Source organism: Triticum dicoccoides, chromosome 7B (genome assembly GCF_002162155.2).
Source record: "Triticum dicoccoides isolate Atlit2015 ecotype Zavitan chromosome 7B, WEW_v2.0, whole genome shotgun sequence".
In the NCBI taxonomy this organism is placed as follows: domain Eukaryota; kingdom Viridiplantae; phylum Streptophyta; class Magnoliopsida; order Poales; family Poaceae; genus Triticum; species Triticum dicoccoides.
Window position 1 is genome coordinate 185,453,908 of NC_041393.1, and position 18,010 is coordinate 185,471,917.

Sequence of the window (18,010 nt, forward strand, 5' to 3'; positions counted from 1 at the left end):
TCCTTATTTCATGATAAATGTTTATTATTCATGCTAGAATTTTATTAACCGGAAACATAATACATGTGTGAATACATAGACAAACATAGTGTCACTAGTATGCCTCTACTTGACTAGCTCGTTTATCAAAGATGGTTATGTTTCCTAACCATAGACAAAAGAGTTGTCATTTGATTAACGGGATCACATCATTAGGAGAATGATGTGATTGACTTGACACATTCCGTTAGCCTAGCACTTGATCGTTTAGTATGTTGCTATTGCTTTCTTCATGACTTATACATGTTCCTGTAACTATGAGATTATGCAACTCCCGTTTACCGGAGGAACACTTTGGGTGCTATGAAACGTCACAACGTAACTGGGTGATTATAAAGGAGTACTACAGGTGTCTCCAAAGGTACATGTTGGGTTGGCGCATTTCGAGATTATGTTTTGTCACTCCGATTGTCGGAGAGGTATCTCTGGGCCCTCTCGGTAATGCACATCACTATAAGCCTTGCAAGCAATGTGGCCAATGAGTTGGTTACGGAATGATGCATTACGTAACGAGTAAAGAGACTTGCCGGTAACGAGATTGAACTAGGTATTGGATACCGACGATCAAATCTCGGGCAAGTAACATACCGATGGCAAAGGGAACAACGTATGTTGTTATGCGGTTTGACCGATAAAGATCTTCGTAGAATATGTAGGAACCAATATGGGCATCCAGGTTCCGCTATTGGTTATTGACCGAGAATAGTTCTAGGTCATGTCTACATTGTTCTCGAACCCGTAGGGTCCGCACGCTTAATGTTTCGATGACAGTTATATTATGAGTTTATGAGTTTTGATGTACCGAAGGAGTTCGGAGTCCCGGATGAGATCAGGGACATGACGAGGAGTCTCGAAATGGTCGAGACGTAAAGATTGATATATTGGACGACTATATTCGGAGTTCAGAAAGGTTCCGAGTGATTCGGGTATTTTTCGGAGTACCGGAGAGTTACGGGAATTCGCCGGGGAGTATATGGGCCTTATTGGGCTATACGGGAATAGAGGAGAGAGGCCAAAAGGAAAGAGGCCTGCGCCCCCCCTCTGGTCCGATTTGGACAAGGGGGGCAGCCCCCTTTTCCTTTTCCCTCTCCCCTTCTTTCCACTTCTCCTACTCCAACAAGGAAGGAGGGAGTCCTACTCCCGGTGGGAGTAGGACTCCCCTTGGCGCGCCCCCTCCTAGGCCGGCCGCACCTCCCCCCTCCCTCCTTTATATACGGGGGCAGGGGGGCACCCCATGACACACAAGTTGATCTACGGATCGTTCCTTAGCCGTGTGCGGTGCCCCCCTCCACCATATTCCACCTCGGTCATATCGTCGCGGAGTTTAGGCGAAGCCCTGCGCCGGTAGAACATCATCATTATCACCACGCCGTCGTGCTGACGAAACTCATCCCCGAAGCTTTGCTGGAACGGAGCCCGGGGATCGTCATCGAGCTGAATGTGTGCTGAATTCGGAGGTGCCGTACGTTCGGTGCTTGGATCGGTTGGATCGTGAAGACGTACGACTACATCAACCGCGTTGTCATAACGCTTCCGCTTACGGTCTACGAGGGTACGTGGACAACACTCTCCCCTCTCGTTGCTATGCCATCACCATGATCTTGCGTGTACGTATGAATTTTTTTGAAATTACTACGTTCCCCAACAGTGGTATCAGAGCCAGGTTTTATGCGTAGATGTCATATGCACGAGTAGAACACAAGTGAGTTGTGGGCGATACAAGTCATACTGCTTACCAGCATGTCATACTTTGGTTCGGCGGTATTGTGAGATGAAGCGGCCCGGACCGACATTACGCGTACGCTTACGCGAGACTGGTTTCACCGTTACGAGCACTCGTGGTTAAAGGTGGCTGGCGGGTGTCTGTCTCTCTCACTTTAGCTGAATCGAGTGTGGCTACACCCGGTCCTTGCGAAGGTTAAAACAGCACTAACTTGACGAACTATCGTTGTGGTTTTTGATGCGTAGGTAAGAACGGTTCTTGCTAAGCCCATAGCAGCCACGTAAAATTTGCAACAACAAAGTAGAGGACGTCTAACTTGTTTTTGCAGGGCATGTTGTGATGTGATATGGTCAAGACGTGATGCTATATTTTATTGTATGAGATGATCATGTTTTGTAACCGAAGTTATCGGCAACTGGCAGGAGCCATATGGTTGTCGCTTTATTGTATGAAATGCAAACGCCATGTAATTGCTTTACTTTATCACTAAGCGGTAGCGATAGTCGTAGAAGCAATAGATGGCGTAACGACAACGATGCTACGATGGAGATCAAGGTGTCGTGCCGGTGACGATGGTGATCACGACGGTGCTTCGAAGATGGAGATCACAAGCACAAGATGATGATGGCCATATCATATCACTTATATTGATTGCATGTGATGTTTATCCTTTATGCATCTTATCTTGCTTTGATTGACGGTAGCATCTAAGATGATCTCTCACTTAATAATCAAGAAGTGTTCTCCCTGAGTATGCACCGTTGTGAAAGTTCTTCGTGCTGAGACACCACGTGATGATCGGGTGTGATAGGCTCTACGTTCAAATACAACAGGTGCAAAACAGTTGCACACGCGGAATACTCAGGTCATACTTGACGAGCCTAGCATATACAGATATGGCCTCGGAACACGGAGACCGAAAGGTCGAACGTGAATCATATAGTAGATATGATCAACATAGTGATGTTCACCATTGAAACTACTCCATCTCACGTGATGATCGGACATGGTTTAGTTGATATGGATCACGTAATCACTTAGAGGATTAGAGGGATGTCTTTCTAAGTGGGAGTTCTTAAGTAATATGATTAATTGAACTTTAATTTATCATGAACTTAGTCCTGGTAGTATTTTGCAAATTATGTTGTAGATCAATAGCTTGCATTGTTGCTTTCATGTGTTTATTTTTATATGTTCCTAGAGAAAATTGTGTTGAAAGATGTTAGTAGCAATGATGCGGATTGGCTCCGTGATCTAAGGTTTATCCTCATTGCTGCACAGAAGAATTATGTCCTTAATGCACTGCTAGGAGCAGATGCAGACGTTATGAACGTTTAGCTAGCTCAATATGATGACTACTTGATAGTTTTGTGCACCATGCTTTATGGCTTAGAATCGGGACTTCAAAAACGTTTTGAACGTCATGGACCATATGAGATGTTCCAGGAGTTGAAGTTAATATTTCATGCAAATACCCGAGTTGAGAGATATGAAGTCTCCAACAAGTTTTATAGCTAAAAGATGGAGGAGAATCGCTCAACTAGTGAGCATGTGCTCAGATTGTCTGGGTACTACAATCGCTTGAATCAAGTGGGAGTTAATCTTCCAGATAAGATAGTGATTGACAGAATTCTCTAGTCACCATCACCAAGTTAGTAGAACTTCGTGATGAACTATAATATGCAAGGGAGAACGGAAACGATTCCCAAGCTCTTCGTGATGCTGAAATCGACGAAGGTAGAAATCAAGAAAAACATCAAGTGTTGATGGTTGACAAGACCACTAGTTTCAAGAAAAGGGCAAAGGGAAGAAAGGGAACTTCAAGAAGAACGGCAAGCAAGTTGCTGCTCAAGTGAAGAAGCCCAAATCCGGTCCTAAGCCTGAGACTAAGTTCTTCTACTGCAAAGGGACTGGTCACTGGAAGCGGAACTACCCCAAGTGATTGGCGGATAAGAAGGATGGCAAAGTGAACATAAGTATATTTGATGTTGATGTGTACTTTACTAGTGTTTATAGCAACCCCTCAGTATTTGATACTAGTTCAGTTGCTAAGATTAGTAACTCGAAACGGGATTGCAGAATAAACAGAGACTAGTTAAGGGTGAAGTGACGATGTATGTTGGAAGTGGTTCCAAGATTGATATGATCATCATCGCACACTCCCTATACTTTCGGGATTAGTGTTGAACCTAAATAAGTGTTATTTGGTGTTTGCGTTGAGCATGAATATGATTTGATCATGTTTATTGCAATATGGTTATTCATTTAAGTTAGAGAATAATTGTTGTTCTGTTTACATGAATAGAACCTTCTATGGTCATACACACCAACGAAAATGGTTTGTTGGATCTCGATCGTAGTAATACACATATTCATAATATTGAAGCCAAAAAGATGCAAAGTTAATAATGATAGTGCAACTTATTTGTGGCACTGCCGTTTGGGTCATATCGGTGTAAAGCGCATGAAGAAACTCCATAAAGATGGATTTTCGGAATCACTTGGTTATGAATCATTTGATGCTTGCGAACCGTGCCTATTGGGAAAGATGAGTAAAACTCCGTTCTCCGTAACAATGGAACGAGCTACTGACTTATTGGAAATAATACATACTGATGTATGCGATCCAATGAGTGTTGATGCTCGTGGCAAGTATCGTTATTTTCTGACCTTCACAAGATGATTTGAGCAGATATGGGTATATCTACTTGATGAAACATAAGTCTGAAATAGTTGAAAGGTTCAAAGAATTTCAGAGTGAAGTGGAAAAATCATCGTAACAAGAAAATAAAGTTTCTACAATTTGATCGCGGAGACAAATATTTGAGTTACGAGTTTGGTCTTCAATTAAAACAATGTGGAATAGTTTCACAAACTCATGCCACCTGGAACACCACAGCTTAATGGTGTGTCCGAACGTCGTAACTGCACTTTATTGGATATGGTGCGATCTATGATGTCTCTTACTGATTTACCATTATCGTTTTGGGGTTATGCATTAGAGACAGCTGCATTCACGTTAAAAGGGCACCATCTAAATCCGTTGAGACGACACCGTATGAACTATGGTTTAACAGTAAACCTAAGCTGTCGTTTCTTAAAGTTTGGAGTTGTGATGCTTATATGAAAAAGGTTTTCAACCTGATAAGCTCGAACCCAAATCGGAGAAGTGCGTCTTCATAGAATACCCAAAGGAAACTGTTGGGTACACCTTCTATCACAGATCCGAAGGCAAAACATTCGTTGCCAAGAATGGATCCTTTCTAGAGAAGAAGTTTCTCTCGAAAGAAGTGAGTGGGAGGAAAGTAGAACTTGATGAGTTAACTGTACCTGCTCCCTTATTGGAAATTAGTTCATCACAGAAATCTGTTCCTGTGACTACTACACCAATTAGTGAGGAAGTTAATGATGATGATCATGAAACTTTAGATTAAGTTACTACAGAACCTCGTAGGTCTTACAGAGTAAGATCCGCACCAGAGTGGTACGGTAATCCTGTTCTGGAAGTTATGTTACTAGACCATGACGAACCTACGAACTATGAAGAAGCGATGGTGAGCCCAGATTCCGCAAAATGGCTTGAGGCCATGAGATCTGAGATAAGATCCATGTATGAAAACAAAGTATGGACTTTGATTGACTTGCCCAATGATCGGCAAGACATTGAGATTAAATGGATCTTCAAGAGGAAGACGGACGCTGATAGTGTTACTATCTACAAAGCTAGAATTGTCGCAAAAGCTTTTCGACAAGTTCAAGGTGTTGACTATGATGAGAGTTTTTCACTCATATCTATGCTTAAGTCTGTCTGAATCATGTTAGCAATTGCCGCATTTTATGAAATCTGGCAAATGGATAAACAAAACTGCATTCCTTAATGGTTTTCTTAAAGAAGAGTTGTATATGATGCAACTAGAAGGTTTTGTCAATCCTAAAGGTGCTAACAAATTGTGCAAGCTCCAGCGATCCATCTATGGACTGGTGCAAGCATCTCGGAGTTGGAATATATGCTTTGATGAGTTGATCAAAGCATATGGTTTTATACAGACTTTTGAAGAAGCCTGTATTTACAAGAAAGTGAGTGGGAGCTTTGTAGCATTTCTAATATTATATGTGGATGACATATTGTTAATTGGAAATGATATGGAAATTCTGGATAGCATGAAAGGATACTTGAATAAGAGTCTTTCAAAGTAAGACCTCGGTGAAGCTGCTTACACATTGAGCATCAAGATCTATATAGATAGATCAAGACGCTTGATAAGATTTTTCAATGAGTACATACCTTGATAAATTTTTGAAATAGTTCAAAATGGAACAGTCAAAGAAGGAGTTCTTGCCTGTGTTACAAGGTGTGAAGTTGAGTAAGACTCAAGACCCGGCCATTGCAGAAAATAGAAAGAGAATGAAAAATCATTCCCTATGCATTTAGTCATAGGTTCTATAAAAGTATGCCATGCTATGGACCAGACCTATTGTATACTCTGCCCTGGTTTGGCAAGGGAGTATAATAGTGATCTAATAGTAGATCACTTGACAGTGGTCAAGAATATCCTTAGTGAGGACTAAGGAGATGTTTCTCGATTATGGAGGTGATAAAAGAGCTCGTCGTAAAAGTTACATTGGTGCAAACTTTTACACTGATCCAGATGACTCTAAGTCGCAATCTGGATACATATTGAAAGTGGGAGCAATTAGCTAGAGTAGCTCCGTGCAGAGCATTGTAGACATAGAATATTTGCGAATACATACGGCTCTGAATATGATAGACCCGTTGACTAAGCTTCTCTCATGAGCAAAACATGATCATACCTTAGTACTCTTTTGGGTGTTAATCACATAGCGATGTGAACTAGATTATTGACTCTAGTAAACCCTTTGGGTGTTGATAACATGATGATGTGAACTATGGGTATTAATCACATGCAGATGTGAATATTAGTGTTTAATCACATAGCGATGTGAACTAGATTATTGACTCTAGTGCAAGTGGGAGACTGAAGGAAATATGCCCTAGAGGCAATAATAAAGTTATTATTTATTTCCTTATTTCATGATAAATGTTTATTATTCATGCTAGAATTGTATTAACCGGAAACATAATACATGTGTGAATACATAGACAAACATAGTGTCACTAGTATGCCTCTACTTGACTAGCTCGTTTATCAAAGATGGTTATGTTTCCTAACCATAGACAAAAGAGTTGTCATTTGATTAACGGGATCACATCATTAGGAGAATGATGTGATTGACTTGACCCATTCCGTTAGCCTAGCACTTGATCGTTTAGTATGTTGCTATTGCTTTCTTCATGACTTATACATGTTCCTGTAACTATGAGATTATGCAACTCCCGTTTACCAGAGGAACACTTTGGGTGTTACCAAACGTCACAACGTAACTCGGTGATTATAAAGGAGTACTACAGGTGTCTCCAAAGGTACATGTTGGGTTGGCGCATTTCGAGATTAGGTTTTGTCACTCCGATTGTCGGAGAGGTATCTCTGGGCCCTCTCGGTAATGCACATCACTATAAGCCTTGCAAGCAATGTGGCCAATGAGTTGGTTATGGAATGATGCATTACGTAACGAGTAAAGAGACTTGCTGGTAACGAGATTGAACTAGGTATTGGATACCGACGATCAAATCTCGGGCAAGTAACATACCGATGGCAAAGGGAACAACGTATGTTGTTATGCGGTTTGACTGATAAAGATCTTCGTAGAATATGTAGGAACCAATATGGGCATCCAGGTTCCGCTATTGGTTATTGACCGAGAATAGTTCTAGGTCATGTCTACATTGTTCTCGAACCCGTAGGGTCCGCACGCTTAAGGTTTCGATGACAGTTATATTATGAGTTTATGAGTTTTGATGTACCGAAGGAGTTCGGAGTCCCAGATGAGATCAGGGACATGACGAGGAGTCTCGAAATGGTCGAGACGTAAAGATCGATATATTGGACGACTATATTCGGAGTTCGGAAAGGTTCCGAGTGATTCGGGTATTTTTCGGAGTACCTGAGAGTTACGGGAATTCGCCGGGGAGTATATGGGCCTTATTGGGCTATACGGGAATAGAGGAGAGAGGCCAAAAGGAAAGAGGCCTGCGCCCCCCTCTGGTCCGAATTGGACAAGGGGGGCAGCCCCCTTTTCCTTTTCCCTCTCCCCTTCTTTCCACTTCTCCTACTCCAACAAGGAAGGAGGGAGTCCTACTCCCGGTGGGAGTAGGACTCCCCTTGGCGCGCCCCCTCCTAGGCCGGCCGCACCTACCCCCTCCCTCCTTTATATACGGGGGTAGGGGGGCACCCCATGACACACAAGTTGATCTACGGATCGTTCCTTAGCCGTGTGCGGTGCCCCCCTCCACCATATTCCACCTCGGTCATATCGTCGCGGAGTTTAGGCGAAGCCCTGCGCCGGTAGAACATCATCATCGTCACCACGCCGTCGTGCTGACGGAACTCATCCCCGAAGCTTTGCTGGATCGGAGCCCGGGGATCGTCATCGAGCTGAACGTGTGCTGAACTCGGAGGTGCCGTACGTTCGGTGCTTGGATCGGTCGGATCGTGAAGACGTACGACTACATCAACCGCGTTGTCATAACGCTTCCGCTTACGGTCTACGAGGGTACGTGGACAACACTCTCCCCTCTCGTTGCTATGCCATCACCATGATCTTGCGTGTACGTAGGAAATTTTTTGAAATTACTATGTTCCCCAACAAGAGCCACATAACAAGGGACTTACAGCTTCAATTGAAACCCAACTCTGACAACAATGTAGATACAAATTGCATTGGGATTTAGATCTACCCGTTTAGACTTTAAGTATTTGTCATTACTCTCACTGTTCCTTCCTTTCTATGATTGTCCTCTTGAAATATAAACTCATGAGATGACATCGTGTTCATCTATCAAGGATGTACGAGTGTAATTTCTTCCATTATTCAGATGCAAAACTGACGATGAATGAACATACTCAATACACTCGGAAATATAAAATATGAACATGTACTCCATTGGTGGTCAACCCCTTTTTGTTTGGTACCCACAATTCTGTCATTTTCATTTATACAGAGTCTATCACTGTGGATGTTAGTTGAGTTCATCTGTTAAAGAGATATTTAGGATTTAAGTCTATGAAAACTGAATTGAAATATGTAAATTTCGGACACTGATGTTATGATTTTCTAGGGTAAAACAAATATTTACAGAAAGTTGTACACGGATGTCTCGCAACAACGCGCGGGGAAATCATCTAGTTATATCACAATACTTATGCCTATTCTATCTTATTTTACAAGGTTTACATGAAGAGGGAGAATGCCGACAGCTGGAATTCTAGACTGGAAAAGGAGCAAATATTAGAGACCTATTCCGCACAACTCCAGAAGTCCTAAAACTTCACGGAGCATGTTTTTGGAATATATAAAAAGCACTGGGGGAAGAAAGTACCAGAGGGGCCCACCAGCCAACCACAAGGGTGGAGGGCGCGCCCTACCCCCTGGGTGCGCCCTCCGACCTTGTGGGCCCCCTGGCAGGCCTCTGGTTCCCATCTTTGGCTATATGGTGTCTTTCACCCTGGAAAAAAAATCAAGAAGAAGCTTTTAGGACGAAGCGCCGCTGTCTCGAGGCGGAACCTGGGCAGAACAATTCTAGGGCTTTGGCGGAGCTGTTCTGCCGGGGAAACATCCCTCCAGAAGGGGGAAATCATTGCCATCATCATCACCATCGATCCTCTCATAGAGAGGGGGTCAATCTCCATCAACATCTTCACCAACACCATCTCCTCTCAAACCTAGTTCATCTCTTGTATTCGATCTTGGTCCCAAAACCTCAGATTGGTACCTGTGGGTTGCTAGTAGTGTTGATTACTCCTTGTAGTTGATGCTAGTTGGTTTATTAGGTGGAAGATTATATTTTTAGATCCTTAATGATAATTAATACTGCTCTTATTATGATTATGATTATGCTTTGTGAGTAGTTACGTTTGTTCCTGAGGACATGGGAGAAGTCTTGTTATAAGTAATCATGTGAATTTGGTATTCGTTCAATATTTTGATGAGATGTATGTTCTCTCTCCTCTGGTGGTGTTATGTGAACGTCGACTACATGACACTTCACCATTGTTTGGGCCTAGGGGAAGGCATTGGTAAGTAATAAGTAGATGATGGGTTGCTAGAGTGATAGAAGCTTAAATCCTAGTTTATGCGTTGCTTCGTAAGGGGCTGATTTGGATTCAGATGTTTCATGTTATGGTTAGGTTTACCTTAATACTTCTTTCGTAGTTGCGGATGCTTGCGAGAGGGGTTAATCATAAGTGGGAGGCTTGTCCAAGGAAGGGCAGCACCCAAGCACCGGTCCACCCACATATTAAATTAACAAAGTAACGAAGGCAAATCATATGAGCATGATGAAAACTAGCTTGACAACAATTCCCATGTGTCCTCGGGAGCGCTTTGCTTTATATAAGAGTTCATCCAGGCTTGTCCTTTGCTACAAAAAGGATTGGGCCACCTTGCGACACCTTATTTACTTTCATTACTTGTTACTCGTTACAAATTATCTTATCACAAAACTATCTTTTACCTACAATTTCAGTGCTTGCAGAGAATACCTTGCTGAAAACCGCTTATCATTCCCTTCTGCTCCTCGTTGGGTTCCACTCTTACTTATCGATAGGACTATGATAGATCCCCTATACTTGTGGGTCATCAAATATGTGGGAACCAATGTGAGCATCCAGGTTCCGCTGTTGGTTATTGACTGGAGAGGTGTCTCTGTCATGTCTACACAGTTCTCGAACCCGTAGGGTCCACACGCTTAACGTTCGATGATGATTTTGTATTATATGAGTTATGTGATTTGGTGACCGAATGTTGTTCGGAGTCCCGGATGAGATCACGGACATGACAAGGAGTATAGAAATGTTCGAGAGGTAAAGATTCACATATAGGACGATGATATTCGGACACCGGAAGTGTTCTGGGGGTACCGGGTACATATCGGGTCACCGGAAGGGGTTCCGGGTACCCCTCGACAACTATATGGGCCTAATGGGCCAAGAGGGGGACAGACCAGCCCCTAAGGGGCTGGTGCGCCCCCATATAGGCTGAAATAGGAGGAGAAGGAAAGAGGGGAATAGAGAAGGAAGGGGAGGGATTCGACCTCCCCCTTCCTTCCCTCTCCCTCCTCCTTCCTTCCCCCTCTAGAACTTATGGAAGGGGGGAGGCCGAATTGGGGAGGCGCCCAAGTAGGATTCCTCCTACTTGGGGCGCCCCCTTGGCTGCTTCTCCTCCCCTCCAACCTATATATATATATATGTGGGGGCGGGGGCACCGCTAGAAAACACACCAACGATTGTTAGCCGTGTGCGGCGTCCCCCTCCACAATTTACGCCTCCCGTCATATTGTCGTAGTGCTTAGGCAAAGCCCTGCATGGATCACTTCACCAACACCATCACCACGCCGTCATGCTGACGGAACTCTACCTCGACACTTTGCTGGATCAAGAGTTCGAGGGACGTCATCGAGCTGAACGTGTGCAGAACTCGGAGGTGCCGTACGTTCGGTGCTTGATCGGTCGGAACAAGAAGAAGTTCGACTACATCAACCGCTTGTCAAACGCTTCCGCTTTCGGTCTATGAGGGTACGTGGACACACTCTCCCGCTCTTGTTGCTATGCATCCCCTAGATATATCTTCCGTGAACGTAGGAGTTTTTTTGAAATTGCATGCTACGTTTCCCAACAATCCCAACGCAGTTTACAAGTAGCACGGGATCCGTCCCAGTTCTTCTAACCCCGCTAGGAACCTGTTGGGGAACATAGTAATTTCAAAAAAAATCCTACGCACATGCAAGATCATGGTGATGCATAGCAACGAGAGGGGAGAGTGTGTCCACGTACCCTCGTAGACCGAAAGCGGAAGCGTTAGCACAACGCAGTTGATGTAGTCGTACGTCTTCACGGCCTGACCGATCAAGCACCGAAAGCACGGCACCTCCGAGTTCTTGCACACGTTTAGCTTGATGACGTCCCTCGAACTCCGATCCAGCCGAGTGTCGAGGGAGAGTTCCGTCAGCACAACGGCGTGGTGACGATGATGATATTCTACCGTCGCAGGGCTTCGCCTAAGCATCGCTACGATATTATCGAGGAGGACTATGGTGGAGGGGGGCACCGCACACGGCTAAGAGATCAATGATCAATTGTTGTATCTATGGGGTGCCCCCTCCTCCGTATATAAAGGAGTGGAGGAGGGGGCCGGCCAAGGGGGGTGGCGTGCCCTAGGGGGGGAGTCCAACTCCCATCGGGAGTAGGACTCCCCCCTTTCCTATTAGGAGAGGGAGAGGGAAGGAAGAGGAAGGAGGGAGGAAGGAAAGAGGGGGGGCCTCCCAATTCGGATTGGTCTTGTGGGGGCGCGCCCCCTTCCTTGCTCCTTTCCCCTCCTTTCCACTAAGGCCCATTAAGGCCCATATACCTCCCGGGGGTTCAGATAACCTCCCGGAGCTCCGGTATTGTCCCAATCTCACACCCGGAACCTTTCTGGTGTCCAAATATAGTCGTCCAATATATCGATCTTCATTTCTTGACCATTTCGAGACTCCTCGTCATGTCCGTGATCACATCCGGGACTCCGAACAACCTTCGGTACATCAAAACACATAAACTCATAATATAACTGTCATCTAACTTTAAGTGTGTGGACCCAACGGGTTCGAGAACTATGTAGACATGACCGAGACACGTCTCCGGTCAATAACCAATAGCGGAACCTGGATGCTCATATTGGCTCCCACATATTCTATGAAGATCTTTATCGGTCAAACTGCATAACAACATACGTTGTTCCCTTTGTCATCGGTATGTTACTTGCCCGAGATTCGATCGTCGGTATCTCAATACCTAGTTCAATCTCGTTACCGGAAAGTCTCTTTACTCGTTACATAATGCATCATCCCGTAACTAACTCATTAGTTACATTGCTTGCAAGGCTTATAGTGATGTGCATTACCGGGAGGGCCCAGAGATACCTCTCCGACAATCGGAGTGACAAATCCTAATCTCGAAATACGTCAACTCAACAAGTACCTTTGGAGACACCTGTAGAGCACCTTTATAATCACCTAATTACGTTGTGACATTTGGTAGCACACAAAGTGTTCCTCCGGTAAGCGGGAGTTACATAATCTCATAGTCATAGGAACATGTATAAGTCATGAATAAAGCAATAGCAACATACTAAATGATCAAGTGCTAAGCTAACGGAATGGGTCAAGTCAATCACATCATTCTCCTAATGATGTGATCCCGTTAATCAAATGACAACTCATGTCTATGGTTAGGAAAACTTAACCATCTTTGATCCACGAGCTAGTCAAGTAGAGGCATACTAGTGACATTATGTTTGTCTATGTATTCACACATGTATTATGTTTCCGGGTAATACAATTCTAGCATGAATAATAAACATTTATCATGATATGAGGAAATAAATAATAACTTTATTATTGCCTCTAGGGCATATTTCCTTCAGTCTCCCACTTGCACTAGAGTCAATAATCTAGATTACATAGTAATGATTCTAACACCCATGGAGCCTTGGTGCTGATCATGTTTTGCTCGTGGAAGAGGCTTAGTCAACGGGTCTGCAACATTCAGATCCGTATGTATCTTGGAAATTTCTATGTCTACCACCTAGACTTGGTCCCGGTTGTAATTGAAGCGTCTCTTGATGTGCTTGGTTCTCTTGTGAAATCTGGATTCCTTTGCCAAGGCAATTGCACCAGTATTGTCCCAAAAGATTTTCATTGGATCCGATGCACTAGGTATGACACCTAGATCGGATATGAACTCCTTCATCCAGACTCCTTCATTTGCTGCTTCCGAAGCAGCTATGTACTCCGCTTCACATGTAGATCCCGCTACGACGCTTTGGTTTAGAACTGCACCAACTAACAGCTCCACTGTTCAATAAACACGTATCCGATTTGCGATTTAGAATCGTCCGGATTAGTGTCAAAGCTTGCATCGACGTAACCATTTACGACTAGCTCTTTGTCACCTCCATAAATGAGAAACATATCCTTAGTCCTTTTCAGGTATTTCAGGATGTTCTTGACCGCTGTCCAGTGATCCACTCCTGGATTACTTGGGTACCTCCCTGCTAAACTAATAGCAAGGCACACATCAGGTCTGGTACACAACATTGCATACATGATAGAGCCTATGGCTGAAGCATAGGGAACTTCTTTCATTTTCTCTCTATCTTCTGCAGTTGTCGGGCATTGAGTCTGACTCAATTTCACACCTTGTATTACAGGCAAGAACCCTTTCTTTGCTTGATCCATTTTGAACTTTTTCAAAACTTTATCAAGGTATGTACTTTGTGAAAGTCCAATTAAGCGTCTTGATCTATCTCTATAGATCTTGATGCCCAATATGTAAGCAGCTTCACCGAGGTCTTTCATTGAAAAACTTTTATTCAAGTATCCATTTATGCTATCTATAAATTCTATATCATTTCCAATCAATAATATGTCGTCCACATATAATATTAGAAATGCTACAGAGCTCCCACTCACTTTCTTGTAAATACAGGCTTCTCCAAAAGTCTGTATAAAACCATATGCTTTGATCACACTATCAAAGCGTTTATTCCAACTCCGAGAGGCTTGCACCAGTCCATAAATGGATCGCTGGAGCTTGCACACTTTGTTAGCATCCTTTGGGTCTACAAAACCTTCTGGTTGCATCATATACAACTCTTATTCCATAAATCCATTCAGGAATGCAGTTTTGACATCCATTTGCCAAATTTCATAATCATAAAATGCAACAATTGCTAACATGATTCAGACAAACTTAAGCATCGCTACGGGTGAGAAAGTCTCATCGTAGTCAACCCCTTGAACTTGTCGAAAACCTTTCACACCAAGTCGAGCTTTGTAGACAGTAACATTACCATCAGCGTCAATCTTCTTCTTGAAGATCCATTTATTCTCGATGGCTTGCCGATCATCGGGCAAGTCAACCAAAGTCCACACTTTGTTCTCATACATGGATCCCATCTCAGATTTCATGGCCTCAAGCCATTTTGCGGAATCTGGGCTCATCATCGCTTCCTCATAGTTCGTAGGTTCGCCATGGTCAAGTAACATGACCTCCAGAATAGGATTGCCATACCACTCTGGTGCGGATCTTACTCTGGTTGACCTACGAGGTTCTGTAGTAACTTGATCTGAAGTTTCATGGTCAACATCATTAGCTTCCTCACTTATTGGTGTAGTCATCACAGGAACCGGTTTCTGTGATGAGCTATTTTCCAATAAAGGAGCAGGTATAGTTACCTCATCAAGTTCTACTTTTCTCCCACTCACTTCTTTCGAGAGAAACTCCTTCTCTAGAAAGGATCCATTCTTGGCAACAAATGTCTTGCCTTCAGATCTGTGATAGAAGGTGTACCCAACAGTTTCCTTTGGGTATCCTATGAAGACACATTTTTCCGATTTGGGTTCGAGCTTATCAGGTTGAAGCTTTTTCACATAAGCATCGCAGCCCCAAACTTTCAGAACCGACAACTTTGGTTTCTTGCCAAACCACAGTTCATAAGGCGTCGTCTCAACGGATTTTGATGGTGCCCTATTTAACGTGAATGCAGCCGTCTCTAAAGCATAACCCCAAAATGATAGTGGTAAATCAGTAAGAGACATCATAGATTGCACCATATCTAATAAAGTACGATTATGACGTTCAGACACACCATTACGCTATGGTGTTTCGGGTGGCGTGAGTTGCGAAACTATTACGCATTGCTTCAAATGTAAACCAAACTCGTAACTCAAATATTCTCCTCCATGATCAGATCGTAGAAACTTTATTTTCTTGTTACGATGATTTTCAACTTCACTATGAAATTCTTTGAACTTTTCAAATGTTTTAGACTTATGTTTCATCAAGTAGATATACCCATATCTGCTCAAATCATCTGTGAAGGTGAGAAAATAACGATATCCGCCGCGAACCTCAACATTCATTGGACCACACACATTAGTATGTATGATTTCCAACAAATCGGTTGCTCGCTCAATAGTTCCGGAGAACGGCGTTTTAGTCATCTCGCCCATGAGGCATGGTTCGCAAGTACCAAGTGATTCATAATCAAGTGATTCCAAAAGTCCATCAGTATGGAGTTTCTTCATGCGCTTTACACCAATATGACCTAAACGACAGTGCCACAAATAAGTTGCACTATCATTATCAACTCTGCATCTTTTGGTTTCAACATTATGAATATGTGTATCACTACTATCGAGATTCATCAAAAATAGACCACTCTTTAAGGGTGCATGACCATAAAAGATATTACTCATATAAATAGAACAACCATTATTCTCAGATTTAAATGAATAACCGTCTCGCATCAAACAAGATCCAGATATAATGTTCATGCTCAACGCTGTCACCAAATAACAATTATTTAGGTCTAAAACTAATCCCGAAGGTAGATGTAGAGGTAGCGTGCTGATGGCGATCACATCGACTTTTGAACCATTTCCCACGCGCATCGTCACCTCGTCTTTAGCCAGTCTTCGCTTAATCCATAGTCCCTGTTTCGAGTTGCAAATAGTAGCAACAGAACCAGTATCAAATACACAGGTGCTACTGCGAGCTCTGGTAAGGTACATATCAATAACATGTATATCACATATACCTTTGTTCACCTTGCCATCCTTCTTATCCGCCAAATACTTGGGGCAGTTCCGCTTCGAGTGACCAGTCTGTTTGCAGTAGAAGCACTCAGTCTCAGGCTTAGGTCCAGACTTGGGTTTCTTCTCCTGAGCAGAAACTTGTTTGCTGTTCTTCTTGAAGTTCCCCTTCTTTTTCCCTTTGCCCTTTTTCTTGAAACTGGTGGTCTTATTGACCATCAACACTTGATACTCCTTTTTGATTTCTACCTCCGCAGCCTTTAGCATTGCGAAGAGCTCGAGAATTGTCTTTTCCATCCCTTGCATATTATAGTTCATCACGAAGCTCTTGTAGCTTGGTGGCAGTGATTGAAGAATTCTGTCACTGACGCTATCATCCGGAAGATTAACTCCCAGTTGAATGATTGTTATACCCAGACATTCTGAGTATATGCTCACTGGCAGAACTATTCTCCTCCATCTTGCAGCTGTAGAACTTATTGGAGACTTCATATCTCTCAATCCGGGCATTTGCTTGAAATATTAACTTCAACTCCTGGAACATCTCATATGCTCCATGATGTTCAAAACATCGTCGAAGTCCTGGTTCTAAGCCGTAAAGCATGGCACACTGAACTATCGAGTAGTCATCAGCTTTGCTCTGCCAGACGTTCATAACATCTGGTGTTGCTCCTGCAGCAGGTTTGGCACCTAGCGGTGCTTCCAGGACGTAATTCTTCTGTGCAGCAATGAGGATAATCCAAAAGTTACGGACCCAGTCCGTGTAATTGCTACCATCATCTTTCAACTTTGCTTTCTCAAGGAACGCATTAAAATTCAACGGAACAACAGCACGAGCCATCTATCTACAACAAACATAGACAAGCAAAATACTATCAGGTACTAAGTTCATGATAAATTTAAGTTCAATTAATCATATTACTTAAGAACTCCCACTTAGATAGACATCCCTCTAATCATCTAAGTGACCACGTGATCCAAATCAACTAAACCATAACCGATCATCACGTGAAATGGAGTAGTTTTCAATGGTGAACATCACTATGTTGATCATATCTACTATATGATTCACGCTCGACCTTTCGGTCTTAGTGTTCTGAGGCCATATCTGCATATGCTAGGCTCGTCAAGTTTAACCTGAGTATTCTGCGTGTGCAAAACTGGCTTGCACCCGTTGTAGATGGACGTAGAGCTTATCACACCCGATCATCACGTGGTGTCTGGGCACGACGAACTTCAGCAACGGTGCATACTCAGGGAGAACACTTTTATCTTGAAATTTAGTGAGAGATCATCTTATAAAGTCTAGATTCCCAAGATTATTCTCTTTTGCCAAGGATCCATGGATTTCTGTTAAGGCCATCTTCAATTCAATAGACTTGTACCAACACTTTCACCTACCTTTGTCTGCTCAAGCTTTTGATGAGCTAAACTTGATAAGAAATATGTTGGTCTCCCATACAAGAGATGACACTTGTAAGGATTTATGGTTCTGGCAGGGCTCTTCAAAGGTTTACAAACCTAAGCTGTTCTAT